The following is a 20,952-nucleotide window of genomic DNA, read 5'->3' on the forward strand; positions in this document are numbered from 1 at the left end:
AAGACCAGTCAGCACATTCCAATGAACTGCGAAGGCTTTCACCCAGTGAGACCCGTAGTAAACTTGCGCCCTCAAGATTCACTTGGACTGAAAGTTGACATAACCGTAAACTTGTTAACAGTCCACATAAGCAAGAGACGTTTAGAATATTGGTGGAGAAAAAGGGAGGGAATAACTTGATACTACCGGATCCGTTGCAGGCATAGGTAGCTAGACAAAGTACCTGAGAAGTTCTGAGGAAGAGAAAAAAACAGATTAAAGTTATATTCAGAAAAATTATAAAGTTAAAAGAATTTATATAGCACACTCGATTAACTCAAGGATGTCAAGTGGCAATGTTTTACCCCCACGTTTCAAAGGGAATGCCAGTAACTCATCATCAAGCGGCAGCTGTGCAGCAGGCGTCTAAAGCTGCAGCAGTACTGAACTGCGCGCGCGTTATTGAAGCGACAATGAATGGCAAGACTGCAGGTATAAGGCAGCCGCAACGCGCTTCGGCAGCTCAGTCGCTGTGACTGGCGAGCTCAAATTAGCCTGTTCGATCCCGGGCGCGGCATCCGCATTTCAATGTGGGTGATTCGCTAAAGAGATCGCTTAGATTTAGCTGCAGGTTACACAACCGTAGGTGGTCAAAATTAGCATGGAGACCACGGTACGGGGATCTGCATAATAAAATCTGGTTATTGGCACGTGAAACCCTTGTAATGAGGCGTCGGCATCTCGTATCGACTGTCTTTTCGCAAAAGATTATTCCGAACGACGCATAGCCAACCTCGCAGGCCCTCCATGTAGCTTAGATACGTTACTGAACTCATTGAGTTTTCAAAGTAAAATGCATAAAGAAATGGTAAAGCACGACTTACGAACAACCTACAGGCATGATAGCGTCGGAGTGTAATTTGAATATATGAAAAAACATAATTCTGTTACGCGGAAACTATAAGACAAACCGCATTTCCAGCGTTTCTATCATTCCTAGAGCGGCGAGAGCTGTTTCTTGTGGGCCGATCCAGATGGCGCTGCGCTTCGCGCATCCGCGGCCCACGCAAGGGGCCGCATTTGTTCTAGAAAGCCCGCCTGCGTGCATAGCGTTAGCCGACAGCGCTTCGCGGTAAACATTAAGGTTGCATAAGTTGCCGTTGCCGGGAATTGTGAGAAGCGGTCAGGGATCTTTGAATGCTGTCGCGTTCCACTCTTAAAGGCGAAACTTAGGCGCCCTCCATTTTTTCAAATATTTCTAACGTCTCTCATTTTACAAATGTGATATCATAATTTCCACTCTGAGTGTTCACTATTGGCCGCATTTATACGGCTCGCAAGCTTATATACAGGCAATGTTTGGCGTATAGGTAGAAAATCAGCTCCACGCGTAGACAGTAAGCTAGTACTCGTAGCATGCAGTTTGCGCGCTATTAGTTGAGTTGTTTAACGTACGGGAACTACGTACTTTGGCAGTTGTACTGCTTGACGGAGAACGTGAGAAAAAAGAATACCGCACCTTTATTGCAATTACCTGCACGATTACGTGCCGCGGCCGAAGTGTTGCGGCGTTCGCTATGTAAGTGGTTTGATGTTCAGGCTTGTATATTTAGATGTGTGGAGCGGGCCACAGCCAGAAACACTGATATTTTAGTCTAAAAATTGATTCTGCGTGAGAAGAGCTGTCTCGCATATCCGGCCGGTCTGCAACGTGAAAAGGGGAAAATTGTCACGCACTCCGTGGTAGTGTGATGGGCTATAGCCAATGAATACAAGATTGCTAGACTTAGAATACAACATGACGTAGTTTGCAGTTTAAATATTACGATAACAGTGCTCTACAAATACGACACGCGGCGGTTGTTAGGCACCGTTCAGAAGTATTTGACCCGTACTGATAACACGGGTTGTCGGCCACTACTGATACGGGCCCTGCACGAGCTCCTCCAGTTCACCACTGATATGGTACGCTCTGTATTGCATCTGGCAAGCTGCGCCTGAATGACCGTGCTGCTGCACACCTCCATTATCTTCTCTTACTGCCTTCCCCCTTCGTAATTCAAGTTTGATTAGCTTTATTTTTGCGTTCCTTCTTCTTTTCTATAGTTTATTTCTATATTTGGGATAGCCGGCCCTTCGATGGCTTTTTTCCCACAATAACAAAATTTATTAAAAAAACTGCTACGTGTGTTCAGAAGGCATATAATTAAACTTTGAGCAGATCAAGACATTTTTCCTGGGTGCGGACCAGTTTCTTGCAACCTTATAATAGGTGATTAACTACATGCCATAGAGACAGAGACTGAGATAAGGTACATTGTTAACAACAGTGCGAGAAAATGCATGTCACAAAGTCGGAGATCCCCCCGGTTTCAGCGCTGACTCGCAATTAAGACTTATTTGTACGCAACGAAGTATTTGTAGGCACGAGACAAAATATAAAATCAAGATTCTTTTCATGTTCACAAGCAATTGCACGAGCCCCCACCTAATGCCCCTATAGTAAACGAGGTATAAAGGAATATGTGTTTGCGCTACGTGGAAATAAAAGCTTGTGCACGGAGGGAGGCGGGGTGCTAAAAACATTTTCGTTTCTTTTTAGTCCCTCTTTCCTAAATCTCTGTTTCCTTTCAGCGCTAATATATATTTCTTAGTAATCAGCCAATTCTCCTAGCTATAAAGTTTACTGAGCTATCAAGGTTTGCCAGTTCTTCTTGCGAGAGTAATATCGAAGCTTGCCAATGCAGTAAGCATCTTTGAATGCGATGTGAGCTGCTTTGGCTATCACTCCCGTGTTCTGACCTTTCTGCTTACACAGTATGCACGTTTCGGTGACTTTTTGCCTAACAAGTACAGTTGTGCCATCTTGCCCGACTTTCGATCCAACCGAGATAGAAATTGAGAAGGCAATTTTTTCTTTGACAGGTACCCAGGAAGCCCCTCAAATGTTCTTCGAACAGCTTGAGCAGCGAGTTGTCGGAGTTGGCGTTGCAGAGATAAAATATTTCCGTTTACAACGTGCGCATAAAGACGATCAGTGTCTGCGTTGTCGAAGTTATTTGCGCACACACGGACCAGTGGTTAGTTGAATGAGAAGCACCAGTTTCTTTACGATGTATAGCTCCCTTTCTTATTTTGCGTTGTTTGGAATCTGAACAGAAAACGTAACAGCGATACCTCGTTGTTGTCACTGTAACGAGACGAAGCCGGTTCCTTCTTAGTGCTTCTTAGTGGCCTGTCTTGCGCTAATTAAACCATTTCGACGACTGCGACAGCTCACAAGCACAATGAAGCTCAAGTGACGACTGACCCTGGTCTCGCGGCAGCTGCCCGACTAGGAGGCCCTCGTGAGCGCAAGGGCAATGGTGCAACGGCTTCAGACAGCAAGCCAAACTATCCCATAGTGTTACGTCTAACCTTCATGGCCACTAAAGTGCTTAAGGGTTCTGCTAGTACGTTCTGTTTGAGCCTTAGCGCCGTGCTTGAAGCGACTATTTCGCACTCGCTGCAGTCAGGAGAGTGACATTTATTGACTATAGGCATCGACTATGTAACACCTTCTTCTTTCTGTCTACGGGAAAAGCTGTCAACAGAACATAGCAGTAAAATTGCGGAAGAAGAAAGAATCAGAAGATTTCTTTTTTCCAGTTTTCTTTTCAAGATACTGTTTTTAGAGTATTGCTGAAACACAAAGCATGGACTTATCTGACTCAGACATCTGCCCACGCTCAACTCTGCTCTTGTTCTTCCTTTGCAGTTCATGAAGTCTCCGGTCTAGACTCGCAGAACGATGCGCCTTCATTTTCTGAGGTAAGATGCTCCAATTATAAAACAGTTGTTACTGTGTGTTCTTTTTTTCATGTTCATTGTGTATATTGTTACGCTGTAGTGACGATGAAGAAAACAGTCGCCCAACTCTGAATGACTAAAGTAACATTGGATTGGGCGAACTTGCAAAAACATACAAATACAAGTTACACTCAAAACACAACGATAGCGGTGAACACAGTTGGCGAATGTGGAAATCTTATCAGCGGGTGAAGCGCGTAGGCTTTTGTACCCGAGTCATCGAAGGTTCCACAATAATCGCTGCTGCCTATGTGTCTCCGGAAAGTTCAGCAAAATTCGGGTCCCGCATACCTGTAATAAGATTACACAAGGTTCGGTGACAACAAGCAGCGGATAGAACCATCGATAAAATTCGAGAAATGCCCGATACGTGCAGGCGCGATCTGCGCTGAGCGATAACATTTGTTAAGGTCGTCCTCACTTGCGTAAATAAGCACGAGCAAGGCGGCGCGCGCGCGCCGCCTTCCGCAGGCTACATCACTACGCGTTCGCGGTCGCGGAGAGCGGCGGGCAGGCGAGCGTTCTCGCCCTCTCTCGAGATACATCGGGAGCCCGCGAGAATTCCCGCGCGTTTCAGTCGTTGTTCCTCCCCGGCTGTTAGGATACGGCGCGCGCCTGTCGGGCTCGCCGACCAGAGCACTGACCTTACCGCCCATGTGACGACTTCGGCGCCTGTGAGTGGCTCGTTCGGGTTTGCGGAAACGCGGCGCCGCGAAAAAAAATGGGTTCGGGATCCATCTTCGCGCGGCAAAGAATGCCGCGAAAGCGCCTTTCGCGGCGCGCGTTTTACAGCGAAGCTGCCTCTACCGTCCCAGGAACTTTTCGTGTCGTGGTAAGCAAAAAACTCCAGATACGTGGGCCGATCCCGGAGGTACTGCAATGCCGGGCTGACCCGCGCATATTACACATATTACACATACACATATTCGTTGGTCATCCTTCTGCACACGGTGGAAGGGCGCATATTTTTTTTTTTTTTCAGCGCGTCGTCTTGTGCGCACTTATTTGCGCAGGGGACGACGTATCTTTAGGCGGTGAGACGCGGTCACTTGTGAAAGGTAAACAAGTGCATGCGTCAATATCAGTGGTACTTTTTGTATTGATTGCTGGTTGTGGTATGTTGTGTGTAAGAAAAACGAGAATATCGTATTATTTGCATTTTATTGATTATTTAAGAATACAGCTCATCTCATAAGGGAACACAGAAGGAAAGGGGTAAAGCGAGACTGCGAGTCGGCCTAGTTGGAACAAATTCATCTTAAAACTTATTGTGCGCAAAAAACAGGGACGAAGAATAAGCGCTCGTCCTTGTGTTTCTTCTATTCTTCGTCCCTGTTTTTTTGCGCACAATAAGTTTTAAGGGTAAAGCAAAGTACACCTAAAGAAATTTAGAATCACATTGCAGCACCGAATATTGGCATAGAAATTTCATACATATTCCGTCAAAACAGGCTTAAAAATACGGGTTAAACAATGACTTACTAGTGTGAAGTTAATGTTTTTATCATCCCGGCAGATTATTCGTAAAACTGAGATATGGCGTTCTTTTTTTTTACATTCCAAAATCGCAAAAAAGGTTCTTTTTAGATATGAGAGGAGTTTAAATTCCGGTGGATAGGAAGGCAAAAGGTGAATTAGTAGTTCAATGTGGAGACACATTTTAAATATCAGAGTCGCACTGGAGCATAACTGAAATACGTGCTTGTATCAAAAATATTTTTCTTAGGTATTTCTGCTGTAAAATTTGTCTGATCTGGTACGCGTTTGAGTCAACAAATGCACTTTAATCTTCAACATCTACAGTCGGGTCCGTAGTCCCTATTTCAAATGACAGAAGGTGACAACTGTAATGCACGAAGAACTGGAGAAAGCTTAAAACACCTGATATGTGAGTGTCATCAAAACCTAACAAACAACGACATCGAGGACAGAACAAGGGAAATAACGTGTACAGATTGATTGAATTAATGAAATGAAAAGGTAATGGAAATAAAAGTGCATGAACAAAGAGCGTGCCGCAAGTGGGGTACAGATCCGCGTCTTCGCATTACACGTGCGACACTCTTACCGATTGAGCTACTGCGGCGCCATTTTCCCGTCCATTTTCTGGGGTACCTATGTTTATTTACTAGAACTAAACGGGGTAGTGTTAGCCAGCGCTGAAGCTCCCGGCCTTGACGGTGGATGTAGAACATCCTTCGTTTCGTCGCAGGCATCACGTGTATGTGATAATTTGTGAGTGCAATTCATACGGCTTCTCATACGCTTGGTCTTCCTCCCCGCTTCGAGATAATTATACGGCAGACGTTTCAGAGAACGAAATAATATGAGACAACTGCCTCGTGAATTTTAGATGTGCAAAGGCACGAAAGCACTGATGTACGCTTTAAGAGCCACCAAGTGGTGAGTTTCACAAGCGTTGGAACGTGTGCGCGTGCGTGGTCCGAACTTCTTTCCTCTTACTCTTACTTCTTTACCTCTTCTCCTCTTACAAGATGAAAACAACAAACCGGGCAGCGCCTCGTCAAGTTATTTACATTTTTTAAATATTTTCTATCTGTCACTACGGGCAGGGCTCAGGGGCAGTGCCTCGAAACGCTGCTTTTGATGGCCTCGTCAATAATCAGCGCAGGAAATAAAAGTAGGTGACCGGAAACTGCGCCCGGTGCCAGGTAACAAAAATGAACAAGCTGGCGATGAAGCGTGCCCTAAGGAAGTTCCGAATGTGATGGCATATATATATATATATGAGATGCTTCGGATTCTTAATCGGGGTAGCAAAGTTCGTAATTGAAAGAAAAGTACTATATACCGTGACTTCTGACGCAACTAAGCCACATTAACCGGAAACTAAGTATGGTGTATTGTTATGAGCACAAAAAGACATCTGCGGCGCTGTCATTTTAAGTCATCCATCGGCGTACGTGCATCTGCACGGTACGCAAAAACCAATGCTAGGTCACTTTTACGGCCTGGAGAAAAAGCGGGCAGAAAGCTGTCACTACTAACAAATATTAGATAAATACACACGTTAAATCTGACGAAAGGCTCTGGTTTTTATATAAAGAGCTTTCTCTCTCTTTCTCAGATGTGAGCTCAATCTAGCACAACTTCACATCGGAAATGGACGGTTTATTTTTTTATTTTTTTATGGGCGAATGTCAAGACAGAAGCGCTCGTGATCTCAGGCGTTGTCATAACGTGGAGAATGCAGGGGCGGTCACTGCTTACGCAGGACCCTTGCGGACAAGATGTTTATAAATATATGTTTCCTGTGTTGGTTAGGAAAATGTTAATATAAAGCTCACATTTGTTGCATTAATAATTACCTTGCAAGTCTCATCGGAAGCATTGAGAGAGGTAGCATATAATGGTTCTCTAACATGCGTGCTCATAGCTAGATTTTAATGCATTCTTCCGAATCACCAGCAACCGAAGTACAGATATGCAGATACATATCTAAGCTATGCTTGATGGCAATTCATCTCATAGTGATGATGAATAATTATTAAAGTTTGGTACCACGAAGCAGCAGGAGGCAACAAATTCATTATCTATGCTTTGTTAATGTACTCAACAGCGCAGTTAGAGACCGACAATTCTGAAAGAGTCAGACAGAATACATCCCAGATGTCTATCCATATAAGCGAAGCTCTCTTGGGTTTGGTGAATGGCGCGCTGCAAAAACAAAGCAAGGTGTGCACAATGTGCAGAGAGTACAACGTAATGAACAATGCAATGTACAATGTCCAATGTTTGAGGTGGTTCCTTTTCTTGTTCTGCTGAACCGTGTATATTCAGAGGGCGCATTTTCCACAACTTTGAGAAAGGTTCTTCTGTCGTCCTTTTTATATACGCCTGATGACGTCACTTGACTTATCTTTATTAATTAGTAGCTCAGAGTGCTACCTTTTTTCCAGTTATGAGATGCGCAGCTGCTCTTGTTGAAACGCGCAAACTATTCGATGACCGTCTGATGCCAGCTTTCGTCACTGGCTATGTGCCCGTGGGTATTTGTCGTTGTTCAGTGAAGGTCTTTGACGCCAACTTGCTTAAGTATGTTCCACTAGGTGCTGCAATTCGCTGTTTAATGTAATAAAGAGATATTAAAATTTATCTTCGGCTCGGACGGTATCGAACCTGCGTCATACGTATCTGAATGTTTGTTCACACAAGCGCTACGCACACACTTCGCAGCGGTGCCACTGAATGACGCAGCATATGAGTGCGACGCGAGGCACTGCGTCGCACCGAGTCATACAGGGCGCATACATAACCCGTCTCTACGGCGTAAGTTTGATGTGTAGTTAAATTGCGGCAATGAGGTGTCGGATGGTGTGTGTTGTGGCGCCGCTCTTAAAGCTAATGTGTGGTGAGTGTTGACACTTGCTTGACAGACGGCCGGGTCACTGGTCTTGTGCACAGTGCTTCTTTCTTCTCAATTCGACACGCTGGCACACCTTCGCTCGTTGCCGCACCCACCCGCCTTACACCCTCTCTCCTTTAGGAGAACCCCACCTATATATACTGTGGCGAGGAAAGCATATGTCGCCTTGAAGAAGACAAGTCCACTTGTCGAAACGTTGGCTCCTGCTTTCACCTTGTTCTCGTTTTGCTCATCGTCTTGAATTTCCATCTCCCCCCTTCCCCGTGTTTTTCACCATCAAACACACCATCCGAGACATCATTGCCGCAGCACCACAGCACATCATACAATTCGTCATTCACTGCGATACCATTGACCTTAACCACGGCACCGGTGACAACACAGTTGAGGCCATGAAAACGCTCATAAACGATTTGCACACCAACAGACCAAACGCAGAAATCACCCTGACCACAGTACTTCGCAGGCTCGCAAACAAACACAGGCCACTTATTCAACAATCAGCGACACTCCTAGCTCGTGCACTAGGGACACGTAAGCTCAATGATTTGCTTCTGTACATTGGAAACCAACACGAAAACGTCGATGTCATCCACCATGCTGAGGTACACCAGGACCCCGACATTCTGCTCGCCCGAGACGGACTACACCCAAATTTTTGGCGTCAAGGTAATGGCTAACAGCATCAAGTACAAGTTCAGGAACTCTTTTAAATCGACGCACTCAACAACACCAATAAATCCTGCGTCCCAGTTAGCTTCAACACAGAAACACATGCCTGAAATTTTCAACACCAGCGCGCACGCACGTTACGCCAAAGCTACACCACAAGAAACATCTACACAGACGGTGGACGCGGAACCAGCACCACCCTTACAACACCCACTCATACGGAAGACTTCACGCGAACAGCTACATACACTAATACACAGACAGACATCGGTGCAGGCCTCGACAAGAAAGTCAAGCGTAAAAAGACGTCACGTGAAGATGTTTCGCCTCGAAGGTCTGCCCGAACCAAACAGAAATGAGTACCACCAACAAGGGATATCACACGCAACAATAAATCTCGCCCTTTCCTCCAGTCCCGCAAACTCGCCGGCAAACAAAAAAATTACATATTTCACTTAAAACTTACACTAGCTGCAATAAACAGAAGGAAATTCCAAAAGGTCCCAGAATTAAGGCTAGATGCGCCCTCGGTTCTTTACCCTCCAGGCTGTTATTGAAGTGGAATGCTGTCCTAGAAAATGCATCGCTCTCTCTTATTGATATTCTCGAAGAACACTGCAAGGAACAACTTATGATAATTGCTGATCAACTCAACTGCATAAATTTATCTGAACCGGAAAGAAGAGAACTTAAACAATTCGTCCAAACTAGGGAGGAAGAATTACTAGGTAAATACCAGCACAAAGATATTAGAGCTGCAGATCGCCCCGAAGAAACAAATGTAACCCCTGCAGCACGTAGCTCTACCGATAGTCCTACAAGCGAGCATCCAGAGCACTGCACCATGTAGTAGGATGTAGTAGATATCCCAGAGTCTATGCCCCGAGGAAGCTGATCTCCTGAAACGTGATCTAACGTTCTGTCCGACGAACAACGCAGTAAACGAATACGAACTCCACAAATATATAACAGAGTTTTCAAGACGCATGCGCATCAAGGAGTTCTTTTTCGATAGACCAGATCTAGGAAGACAAGATAGAGACTCCTTAGACCACCTAGCACGTGGACACCGGAAACCGAAGGGTGCCCAGACCTGGATTTATACACAAAGCTGATATCAAAGGAAATTTTAGAGTCAGCGCGGCATTGCCGGAAATGCGAAAATTTGTCCCCCGGTCAACACCAAATCCTTAAAGAACTTGCGAACAGGAATGATATTGTAATAAAACCAGCAGACAAAGGCAGTAGTATCGTAATCTGGCCTATCGAAAAGTAGAAGAATGAGGGCTCCAAACAACTCAGCAACCCCACCCATTACAGAAAACTCAACTCTATCCCAACTTCAGCTTACAGCAATACTGTGAAAAACACAATCGCGGAGTTCCTGTCCAGGGAACTAATCACGTAATCTCAATATCGCTTCATGATGCCCAAGAACAAAAAGGCAGGCCGCTCTTATCTTCTTCGTAAAATACATGAGAAGAGGTTTATTGGCGGCTCCTAAGGCAAAAGCGCAGCGACCGGGAGCGGCGAGACAGCCCGAAGCACTGTCCAAAAAAGGCGACAGTAATCAACAGCGCAAGCGGAGCCGAGCCGTGCGTTGGCGATGTGTCTGTGCCGCGAGGCGCGTCTTCTTCTTCACAAACTCCCCCCGGACAAAAAGAGCCATCCTGGCGCCTTAAGAATCAGGAGGCAGAGGGTCGTGGTAGGGCTTGAGACGCGAGACGTGGACAATGTCACGTCCACGCCGGCGCAAGTCTTCAGGTGGTGACAGTGGCTCAATTAGAAAATTCACCGGAGATGTTTGCTCCAAGACTCGGTAAGGCCCTTCGAATTTTGGGACGAGTTTCGAGGAAAGCCCCGGAGTCTGGAAAGGCACAGACAACCACACAAGAACGCCTGGGTGGTGTTCGGAAGCGTGTCGGTGCGGTTTTCTTTCTGGCGCTGCTGTTGCTCGGCCGTAAAGGAGCGCGCTAGCTGGCTGCATTCCTCGGCCTGTCGGGCGACGTCGGACACAGGTAGACACTCGGAGGCGTCAGAACGGTATGGAAGGAGCGTGTCGATGGTATGCGTAGGCTGGCGGCCATACAGGAGGAAGAAAGGTGAAAATCCCGTAGTGGCCTGGATCGCGGTGTTGTACGCGAACGTGATGAATGGAAGGATGCGGTCCCAGTTACCATGATCAGATGCCACGTACATCGACAGCATGTCACCAAGTGTGCGGTTAAATCGCTCTGTGAGTCCGTTAGTCTGGGGATGGTATGCCGTGCTTGTCCGATGAATAATACGGCATTCCGAGAGCAAACTTTTGACGACGTCAGAGAGGAAGGCGCGACCTCGATCGCTGAGGAGTTCTCGAGGTGCGCCGTGTCGAAGCACGAAGCGATGTAGAACGAAAAAGGCTACATCCCGTGCCGTAGCACTTGGTAAAGCAGTAGTTTCGGCGTAGCGTGTCAAGTGGTCAACAGCAACTACGATCCACCGATTGCCGTCTGGCGTCATAGGAAGCGGGCCGTATAGGTCGATGCCGACGCGATCAAAGGGTGTGGCAGGGCACGGGAGCGGCTGCAAGGCACCAGACGGGCGTAAAGGCGGCGATTTGCGGCGTTGACAGTCAAGACAGCACCGAACAAACTTTTGTACAAAATTGTACATGCCGCGCCAGTAGTAGCAGTGGCGAATTCGTTCGTACGTCTTGAAGACTCCGGTGTGGCCACACTGTGGATCGTTGTGGAAAGCGGCACATATTTGTGACCTTAAGCTGCGGGGAATCACCAGAAGCCACCGACGGCCTTCAGGAGAGTAATTGCGTCGGTGGAGCAGCTGGTCACGAATGGCAAAATGAACTGCTTGGCGTCGGAGGGTTCGGGATACAGGGATGGTCGATGATCCAGAAAGATAGTCGAAAAGAGAAGCGATCCACGGGTGACGACGTTGTGCGGTGGCAAAGGAGTCCATGTCGAGAGATGAGATGGAGTTTGCGGAAGTTGTTCCGCAGGCCGAGTCTGGAGGTAAAGGTGAACGAGACAGGGCGTCGGCGTCGGAGTGTGTTCGCCCACTGCGGTATACGACGCGAATATCGTACTCCTGGATGCGTAATGCCCAACGGGCTAGGCGGCCAGTGGGATCTTTCAAGTTGGCAAAGCCAACAAAGCGCGTGGTGATCTTTGACCAAGTCGAATGGGCGCCCGTACAGGTATGGTCGGAACTTGCCAAGTGCCCATACTAAGGCCAAGCACTCTTTTTCGGTCACGCTGTAATTGGCCTCAGGCTTCGTCAGCGTGCGACTCGCATAGGCGACTACGTATTCGGGGTAGCCCGGCTTTCGTTGGGCGAGGACGGCGCCGAGACCGACCCCGCTGGCATCTGTGTGTACCTCAGTTGCAGCTGACGGGTCGAAATGGCGAAGAATAATTGGGGAGGTGAGAAGACGATGCAGCGTAGGGAAGGCGGAGTCACATGCAGGGTACCAGGAGGAGAGGGTGGTGGCACCGCGCAGAAGCTGAGTCAATGGTGCCATGATCGATGCAAAATTCCGAACAAAGCGCCGGAAATATGAGCATAGGCCCACAAAGCTTCGAAGTTCTTTGATGGTCTGAGGCTTCGGAAACTCAGCGACTGCTCGAAGTTTTGCAGGATCGGGTAGAACGCCGTGCTTGGACACAACGTGGCCTAAAATGGTGAGTTCTCGCGCAGCGAAGCGGCACTTCTTGAGGTTGAGTTGGAGGCCAGCGTTCGTTAGACAGGTCAAAACAAGTCTGAGGCGGAGCAGGTGAGTCAGAAAATCAGGCGAGAAAACCACGACATCGTCGAGGTAACACAGACATATGGACCACTTGAGGCCAGGCAGCGTGTTGTCCATGAGTCGTTCAAAGGTGACAGGGGCGTTACAAAGCCCGAACGGCATTACGTTAAATTCATATAAGCCGTCAGCCGTAATGAATGCGGTTTTCTGGCGATCGGGTGCAGCCATCGGTACCTGCCAGTACCCCGAACGCAAGTCAAGGGACGAGAAGAATTCTGCTCCCTGAAGACTGTCGAGGGCGTCGTCGATGCGCGGCAAAGGATAGACGTCTTTGCGCGTTACCTTATTTAGCCGACGGTAGTCGACGCAAAAGCGAATAGACCCGTCCTTCTTGCGAACGAGAACGACAGGCGATGCCTAGGGACTGTGCGAAGGTTGAATAACGTCACGGCGCAGCATATCTTCGACTTGGGTGGTAATGACATGACGCTCTTCGGCCGAGACGCGGTAGGGTCGTTGACGTAACGGCTGATGTGAACCGGTGTCAATGTGGTGCTGTACTTCCGACGTGCGGCCCAGGCGAGGTTGTGAAACGTCGAATGAACTTCTAAATTTGTGCAGGAGATCAAGAAGGTCGGCGCGTTCGGCAGGTGTGAGGGTATCGGCGATGGCACTCGAGAATGCATCCTTGGACGTCTCTTCAAGCGCGGAAATCGAAGACGACTGGCCGGAGTCGACATCAAAAGAGTCTCCGCGGACGTCAACCACAGACGAAGAGTCGAGGAGTTCCACGATGCCAAGGCATTCATCAACGAGCAATGTAATAGGCGCACAGAGGGGATTGCAAAAGTATATATTGCTACAGCCGCCAGCCATGTCAAGTGTTGCGAAGGGTAGTCGGAGAGATTTACGGCTCATGAAGACGTCGGAAGGTGTGAAGAGGACCGTTGCATCAGTGATGGCATCGCAAGAGACTGGTACGAGAGCGAAGGAGCCAGGTGGAATATCTGTGTCCTCGCGCACGGTAAGTTTAGAAGGGCGGTCACAATCTTCGTGCAAGGGTGCGTCACAAGGGGAAAATTCAACTTCGGCGCGTGCGCAGTCGATCACGGCTTTATGACGGGATAAGAAGTCCCATCCGAGGATGACGTCATGCGAGCATGTGGGAAGAACAATGCACTCGACTATATAAACAATGCCGTGAATAAGCACACGTACAGTACAGGCTGCGTGCGGAGTGACGTGCTGAGCGCTTGCCGTACGAAGCGACAGTACAGAAAGCGGCGTGGTCACCTTGCGCAGCGAACGGCACAGTTTGGCGGCTATCACAGAAACGGCTGCGCCGGTATCCACAAGAGCGAATGCAGGAACACCTTCTATACTAATTTCGACCACGTTAGCAGGACAGGCGCGAGGACTTAGACAGTTCGAATGGGGCGCAGTTCTTGCCTCGTGAACTGCGACGTTCAGTTTTCCTGGTCAGGTGGTGCGGGTCGCCGACGCATTGGGGAGAGCGAGCGTCGGCGAGGGGATGGCGAGAGACGCGAAGGAAATTCTGGAAGGTCAGCACGAGCATACGGTTGGGGGGAAGGAGTGGCGTATTGGCGAAAGGGCTGGCTGCCGTACTGGAAAGGCCGAGAGGCGTCGCCGAACGCTTCAGGCCGACGTCGGCAATATCGGGCGACGTGTCCAGGAGTGCAGCAAGAATAGCAGATGGGACGATTATCAGGCGTCCTCCAAGGATTAGCTCTCGGTGCGGTCCAAGATGCAGCATGGGCTTCCGGTGGCACCGGTTGGGAATGGGTCGCGAAAGACGCAGGCGGAGGCCTGCGTACTGCCTGCGCGTACGTAAGAGGCGCGGCCACAGGCAGGACTGGCTGCGCATAGGTGGAAGGAGTCGCGACAGGCTGCACTGCCAGAGCAGAGTTGAGATTCGTGGCTGCAGGCGGCTGATGGTGTGCGGAATGGACAACTTGAGCGACCTCTTCGGAGATGAGAGTGCGGAGCGTGTTTGGAAGACGGGAGGTGGGCTCCTGAGTGAAGGGGACTAAAGAAAGTTGGCGGGCAACTTCCTCACGCACGAAGTCGTTGACCCGTTGAAGTAATGAGCATGGGTCGTACATGCTGTCAAGGCTTGCCACCAAGTCGTCGCTGCCCAGAGCACGCCGAGTCGAAGCGCGTTCCTTCCGTAACTCATCATAACTTTGGCATAGGCTGACGACTTCGGACACAGTGCGCGGATTCCTGGCTAGAAGCATCTGGAAAGCGCCATCATCGATGCCCTTCAGTATATGGTGAATTCGCTCAGCTTCGGGCATTGCCGCGTTGACTCGTTTACACAGGTCCACGACGTCTTCAATGTAGCTCCTGAATGTTTCTGCCGTCTGCTGTGCTCGGGCGCGCAAGCGTTGTTCAGCGCGCAGTTTGCGAACAGCGGGTCGGCCGAACACTTCTCTAAAGGTTGTCTTGAAGATTGACCATGTGGGTAAGTCACTTTCGTGGTTGTGAAACCAGAGTTGGGCAACACCAGCCAGATAAAAGATGACGTGGGTTAACTTCGCTGGATCATCCCACTTGTTGTGCGCGCTCACCCGTTCATATAACGCCAACCGGTCTTCTACGTCTTCGTCGTCTGCACCGCTGAAGATCTTGGGGTCGCGTTGTCGTGCAACGCCGGTGCAAGTGACGGACTGTGGCGTCGGCGCCGTTTGGGATGAGCTGTCGGTCATGGCGGGCGATAGCGTTCTTGATCGGAGCTCCAGGGATACAAGCGACGGGGTTGGAGTACCCAGCACCTCCACCAATTGAGAAGAGGTTTATTGGCGGCTCCTAAGGCAAAAGCGCAGCGACCGGGAACGGCGAGACAGCCCGAAGCACTGTCCAAAAAAGGCGACAGTAATCAACAGCGCGAGCGGAGCCGAGCCGCGCGTTGGCGATGTGTCTGTGCCGCGAGGCGCGTCTTCTTCTTCACAGACATAATGTTCCGGTCGAAGAAATATTTACAGCAGAAATCCCAGGTCGGCCTATTGTGTCTAATAACAACACATCTACTGAGTCACTATCTAAATTCTTAAATCACCACCTGTCAAACATCCCCACCACCCTCCCATCTTTTGTTCAAGACACCCCGCACTACCTTCGAATTATCGACGGCATCAACGCCAACCAAATCCTTTCCGACCGCACTATTCTAGTCACTTTGCATGTTTCTGCCCTTTACACCGACATACCCTTGAATGAAGGAATTGATGTCTTTTCTAAATCCCTCCCAATCAATCCCCAAGCGCACGCTCCTGAGGTTTACCTGTCGCTCCTTAGGTTAGTTCTCACGTTCAACTATTTCGAATTCGATTCTATTCACTACCTGCAAACTTTCGGCACTAGCACGGGTGCACCATTCGCTCCCACGTATGTGAACATTTTCGTGGGACAGCTTGAAGCAGACCTGTTGAAATCCTACCCTTTAAAACCCCACACCTATCTTCGTTACATTGACGGCATATTTATAATATGGGAACACGACAAAAGCGCCTTAACTGAATTAATTAGCTATTTCAATCGCTTTCACCCGATTATCAAATTTATTGCTCACCATTCTCCATTCAGATCAACTTCCTGGACATGACGGTCTACATAGAAAACGGAAAACTGAGAACGACACTTTACCGGAAGCCTACGAATAGCCAGCAATGTTTAGACTACAACAGTCATCACCCGCGACACTGCAAGCAAGGAATTTTTGTCGAACAAGCGAAACCAATAAGAAGAATCTGCAGCGAAGGCCACGATTATATCCATCACCTAAATGACCTTAAAACAACGCTAGCAGAAAGAAACTATCCCCAAGTTGCTCCCGATAGAGCTTATGATGCAGCGTCAAGATTCGGGAGACAGTGGGAATTGGCGAAGAAACAGCCCACACCAGAATGTGACAGACAGCAGGCCTTTATAACAAAATATTCTAATGGACTCCCAAACTTAAACAACATCCTACGGAAATACCACCCAATATTAATTCGAGTTCTTACCAGCCTATGGTCACTGCAGCGCACCTTACTGAGCACGTCCACATCTTGGATGATACCAGGGTTAGCGCAGAGTATGAGGTCTATTTCATTTCTAGTCTCGCCGTTCGGGCTCCTCCACGTCCACTTTCGGCTATCCCTCTTGCGGAAGAAGGTATTCATTATCGGCATGTTATTCTGTTCTGCAAACTCTACTAGTAACTCTCCCCTGCTATTCCTAGTGCCTAAGGCATATTCCCCCACTGCCTTGTCTCCAGCCTGCTTCTTGCCTACCTTGGCATTACAGTCGCCCATTAGTATTGCGTATTTTGTTTTCACTCAACCCATCGCCGATTCCACGTCTTCATAGAAGCTTTCGAGTTCCTGGTCATCATGACTGGATGTAGGGGCGTAGACCTGTACAGCCTTCATTTTGTACCTCTTATTAAGTTTCACATCAGGACCTGCCTCCCTCTCGTTAATGCTATGGAATTCCTGTATGTTACCAGCTATATTCTTATTAATCAGGAATCCGACTCCTAGTTCCCGTCTCTCCGCTAAGCCCCGGTAGCACAGGACGTGCCCACTTTTTAGCACTAGTATATGCTTCTTTTGGCCTCCTAACTTCACTGAGCCCTATTATATCCCATTTACTGCCCTCTAATTCCTCCAATATCACTGCTAGACTCGCCTCACTAAATAACGTTCTAGCGTTAAACGTTGCCAGGTTCATATTCCAATGGCGGCCGGTCCGGAGCCAGGGATTCTTAGCACCCTCTGCTGCATCGCAGGTCTGACCGCCGCCGTGTTCAGTTGCTTCGCAGCTGCTGGGGACTGAGGGCCGGGGTTTGATTGTTGTGTTCATGTAGGAGGTTGTGGCCAAGTACTACGCCAGGGTGGCCAATCCTGCTCTGGTGAGGGAGTGCGTTACCGGTTCTGGTCACCGGGATCAGGCCACACTCCAGGCCTGCTTGTGCAATTTTATCAACACGCGGATTTTTTTTTTTAATCCGGTGGAAAATTGCCGGCAGCGGGATTCGAACCACGGACCTCATGCACGCGAAGCGGGTGTTCTACCTCTACGCCACCACTGCGTCCTCAAAATATTTATACACACGAAGTCAAATCTAGCTTCACTTGTACAAGTTCGGATGTAATTTATATGCTTGAATGTTCCTTCTATAAGAAACAATATATCGGTGAAACAGGACAATCAATGAACGTCAGATTAAACGGACATCGCGTGGACACAGCTAAAAAGCTTCCCAAAGCAGTCGCCCAGCATTTCAACCAACTTACATTTTACATTTTACAGTCAAATTTCCGCTCAGAACGAGAAAGAAAATACAGAGAATCATACCTTATCGAAAATTTCAAGACCTTGCAACCAATAGGCTTAAACGTTCCAAAGGGAGCTTTAGAATCTATTCGCTATGCTAAATTTCAAGCTATAGACAACAACACCTAGTTTCGTTTCTTGCCTTTTCTTATTGTTATTTTTCCCCCTTTTTTATTTATTTTTGATTTCTTTCTTTCCAGCCAGCGTGTCAGACGCCATTGACACGCCGGCTAACACGCGGGCATTGACACGTGCTTAACAGAAGGCCGGGTCACTAGCCTTGTGCACAGCACTCCTTTATTCTCAATTCGAGACGCTGACACACCTTCGCTCCTTGCCGCACCCACCCGCCTTACACCCTCTCCCCTTTAGAAGAACTCCACCTATATATACTGTGGCGAGGAAAGCATATGTCGCCTTGAAGAAGACAAGTCCACTTGTTGAAACGTTGGCTCCTGCTTCCACCTTGTTCTCGTTTTGCTCATAATGTAGCTAGGGTAGCACTCAAGCACACGGGCGTGGAAGGGAGACATCGAATGTACGGACACAGAGTTTCAACTATCCACATAGTTGGCAGTCTGCGCACGTACATGAATGATGAAGCAAGTAGCCCAGTGCGAATCTTTATTGCGATATAGGCTTCTCAAGAACTAACCAAGATAGATCATTAGGGAGTGTATTTATTTGTTTATTTATTCTTCCGTTTATGTCATTCGTTTATGTATGGATTTATATATGTTTAGTTTATTTATGTGCTTATTTTCATACACTCAAATGCAAAGGAATTCTTGAGAAGAGAGGGAAAGTATGTAACGCGCGCCATCTAGCTAAAGCAAGCTGCTTTGATAATGAGAAGGTAGGAAAATTTGAAGTGGAGATTGGTAATACATGATTAGCAATGGTCAACTGCTGATTTGCCCGTGTGGTCGAGGAAAATAACTTTTCTGACATCGGCAGCAGGCCCTCTTTAATTGAAGGGAGAAAGCAAGCTTGCTTCTTCGCTCAAGAAGCTAACTCTTGGCAAAAAAAGTACATATTGGCCATGACCCATAAGAAAAGAAAAAAAAAATCATTTTGAATGGTTACTGTTTGTATTATAATATTTTCCGAATACCCTTAAGTTTATAATATATAAAGAATGGTTGCGATCTTTTTCATAAAGGGTTGACGTACAATTAAAAGGCAGGTATTTTATGAACTACTCTGATAAATACAAAAACAAAACATAGCTGCATGCCATTGGCGCTTCATACATGCTTTACAAATGACTCGTTAATTCCCTTGTCATGTAGGTGCACCACTCGAATATCAAAACCAAACATTTGAGGCATACGAATACTTCGGATAACTACAAAAAACACGCGTTCCGTTTCCCTAAAAGCTGCTCCAAGGGGGCCTGTGTCAGTGAAATCACTTCGCGTTACCACTTATGCTTTAATCGCTATACTTCTCAATTGTGAAAAAAATGAAAATACCGAGCACAGGATGTGCTTACAAGAACAAAGAAAATTCTACAATTCGAAACAAGAGAGTATTATTTATAATACGCACAGATAATAACACAAAAAAATTGCGTGGTTTTGTCAGAATGAAAATGTGAAACGAAAGTTTGGAAAAAATCCACGCATTCTTCTATTATCGCCATTTGACAAGAAAAATATCCCCTCAATCGATATATGAAAAAACGAATGAGTATACAATTGCGTGGAATTGGCAAACAGGAAATCCTACTTCATGATGCTCATTAACTCAGCAAGAGTTGATTACAAGGTGTTAGAGGAGCTCACTGCAAATATTCTTATAACTGTAATCTTGGATCTCCATATGATCCTGGACCTTGAATCTCCTAATAATCTTGGTCTTACGTCCCGTCTGAAGTCACGGTTCTTTTCCTCTTTAAACATGTCGCACCAACTGGCCCGAGGCGTGCGCGTTATTCTCATTGCTTTGCACTTACCAATATTTAGTTTCATAGACCAGGTGCGACACCAAGTGGAGATGTAATCCAGATCAGATTGAAGAATGGCTGCATCAGAAGGTTTAGATATTTGTCTATATATTACGCAATCATCAGCATAGAGTCTAATTTGTGAGTCAATGGAATCATGAAGGTCGTTAATATAAATTAGAAAATAATACTTAGCACATTCCGGAATGCTTACAGTTATATTATTAAACGTCACGGAGAAGGAGGAAGGTGTTGCAGGCTGTAAGCATATCTGCCCTTGATAGACATGCCGACAAGGCGTCGCTCAGCTCGAGCACCTTTCATATCCCTCTGTGGATTGTGGTCTCATGGTTAGAGCGTCCGGCTGCTGCGCTGGGGGACCGAGTGTCGGGCACGTATTTCGTCTCTCTTAATACGCAATTCATTCCCCCCTCTACGAGCGCCCAACAACCATGGTCAGGACGCTCCGCGGGGTTCATCCGAGAGTCTGAGAGCATCGCTTTAATAAATGTAGATGAGTGGCAGCGGCAGCCTTCGAAGTCTCTCAATGAGTGTGTGTGCCTGAGAATATGCGAATCTCTGAGCGGGCTGATGGTCATTTGGTAACCCCGGACTAAAACAGGCGGCAGCCGACAGAGTGACTGGACGTGGTGCTGACAGGCAATTTTATGCCGCGGTAATCAGTGTTTATATATGGGCAGAAATGTCGCCGTCGCTAGTGTTTCCTTTTTCTATAATTTTTCGCACAATTCAAACAGCTACACTGTCCGGTCAAGATATTTACTTGAATCTGATATGCCACATAAATACACACCACTTAATTCGACATGTAAGCATAAGTAAGCCCTGACAGTGGCGCTATTTACATTGTTAGGAAAAAGTGACTGTTACGGTTGACAAGGCGCACATTTTTTCATCTGTGTTTGTATTTGTCGAGAACTGAGTTGTGTTAAACCATTTTAGACGCTGGCAGAGGTTCTTGCGCCGAACTTTGTATAGTGTCCTAGATAGACAGTATGGTCAGCTCCT

At 47.5% G+C, this 20,952-nt stretch overlaps 1 protein-coding gene across 3 annotated transcripts in view; it reads left to right on the top strand.

The window, feature by feature from the left end:
* The window catches only part of LOC126539882 (uncharacterized), a 727,003-nt gene that overhangs the window by 491,274 nt on the left and 214,777 nt on the right, over positions 1–20,952 (top strand). For all 3 annotated transcript variants that reach the window (XM_055075676.2, XM_055075677.2, XM_050186695.3), the window contains one exon: positions 3,737–3,789. The gene's annotated coding sequence lies outside the window, so the exon portion shown is untranslated. The remainder of the gene's footprint in view (positions 1–3,736; positions 3,790–20,952) is intronic.

The sequence above is a fragment of the Dermacentor andersoni genome, chromosome 2 (genome assembly GCF_023375885.2).
Source record: "Dermacentor andersoni chromosome 2, qqDerAnde1_hic_scaffold, whole genome shotgun sequence".
In the NCBI taxonomy this organism is placed as follows: Eukaryota; Metazoa; Arthropoda; class Arachnida; order Ixodida; family Ixodidae; genus Dermacentor; species Dermacentor andersoni.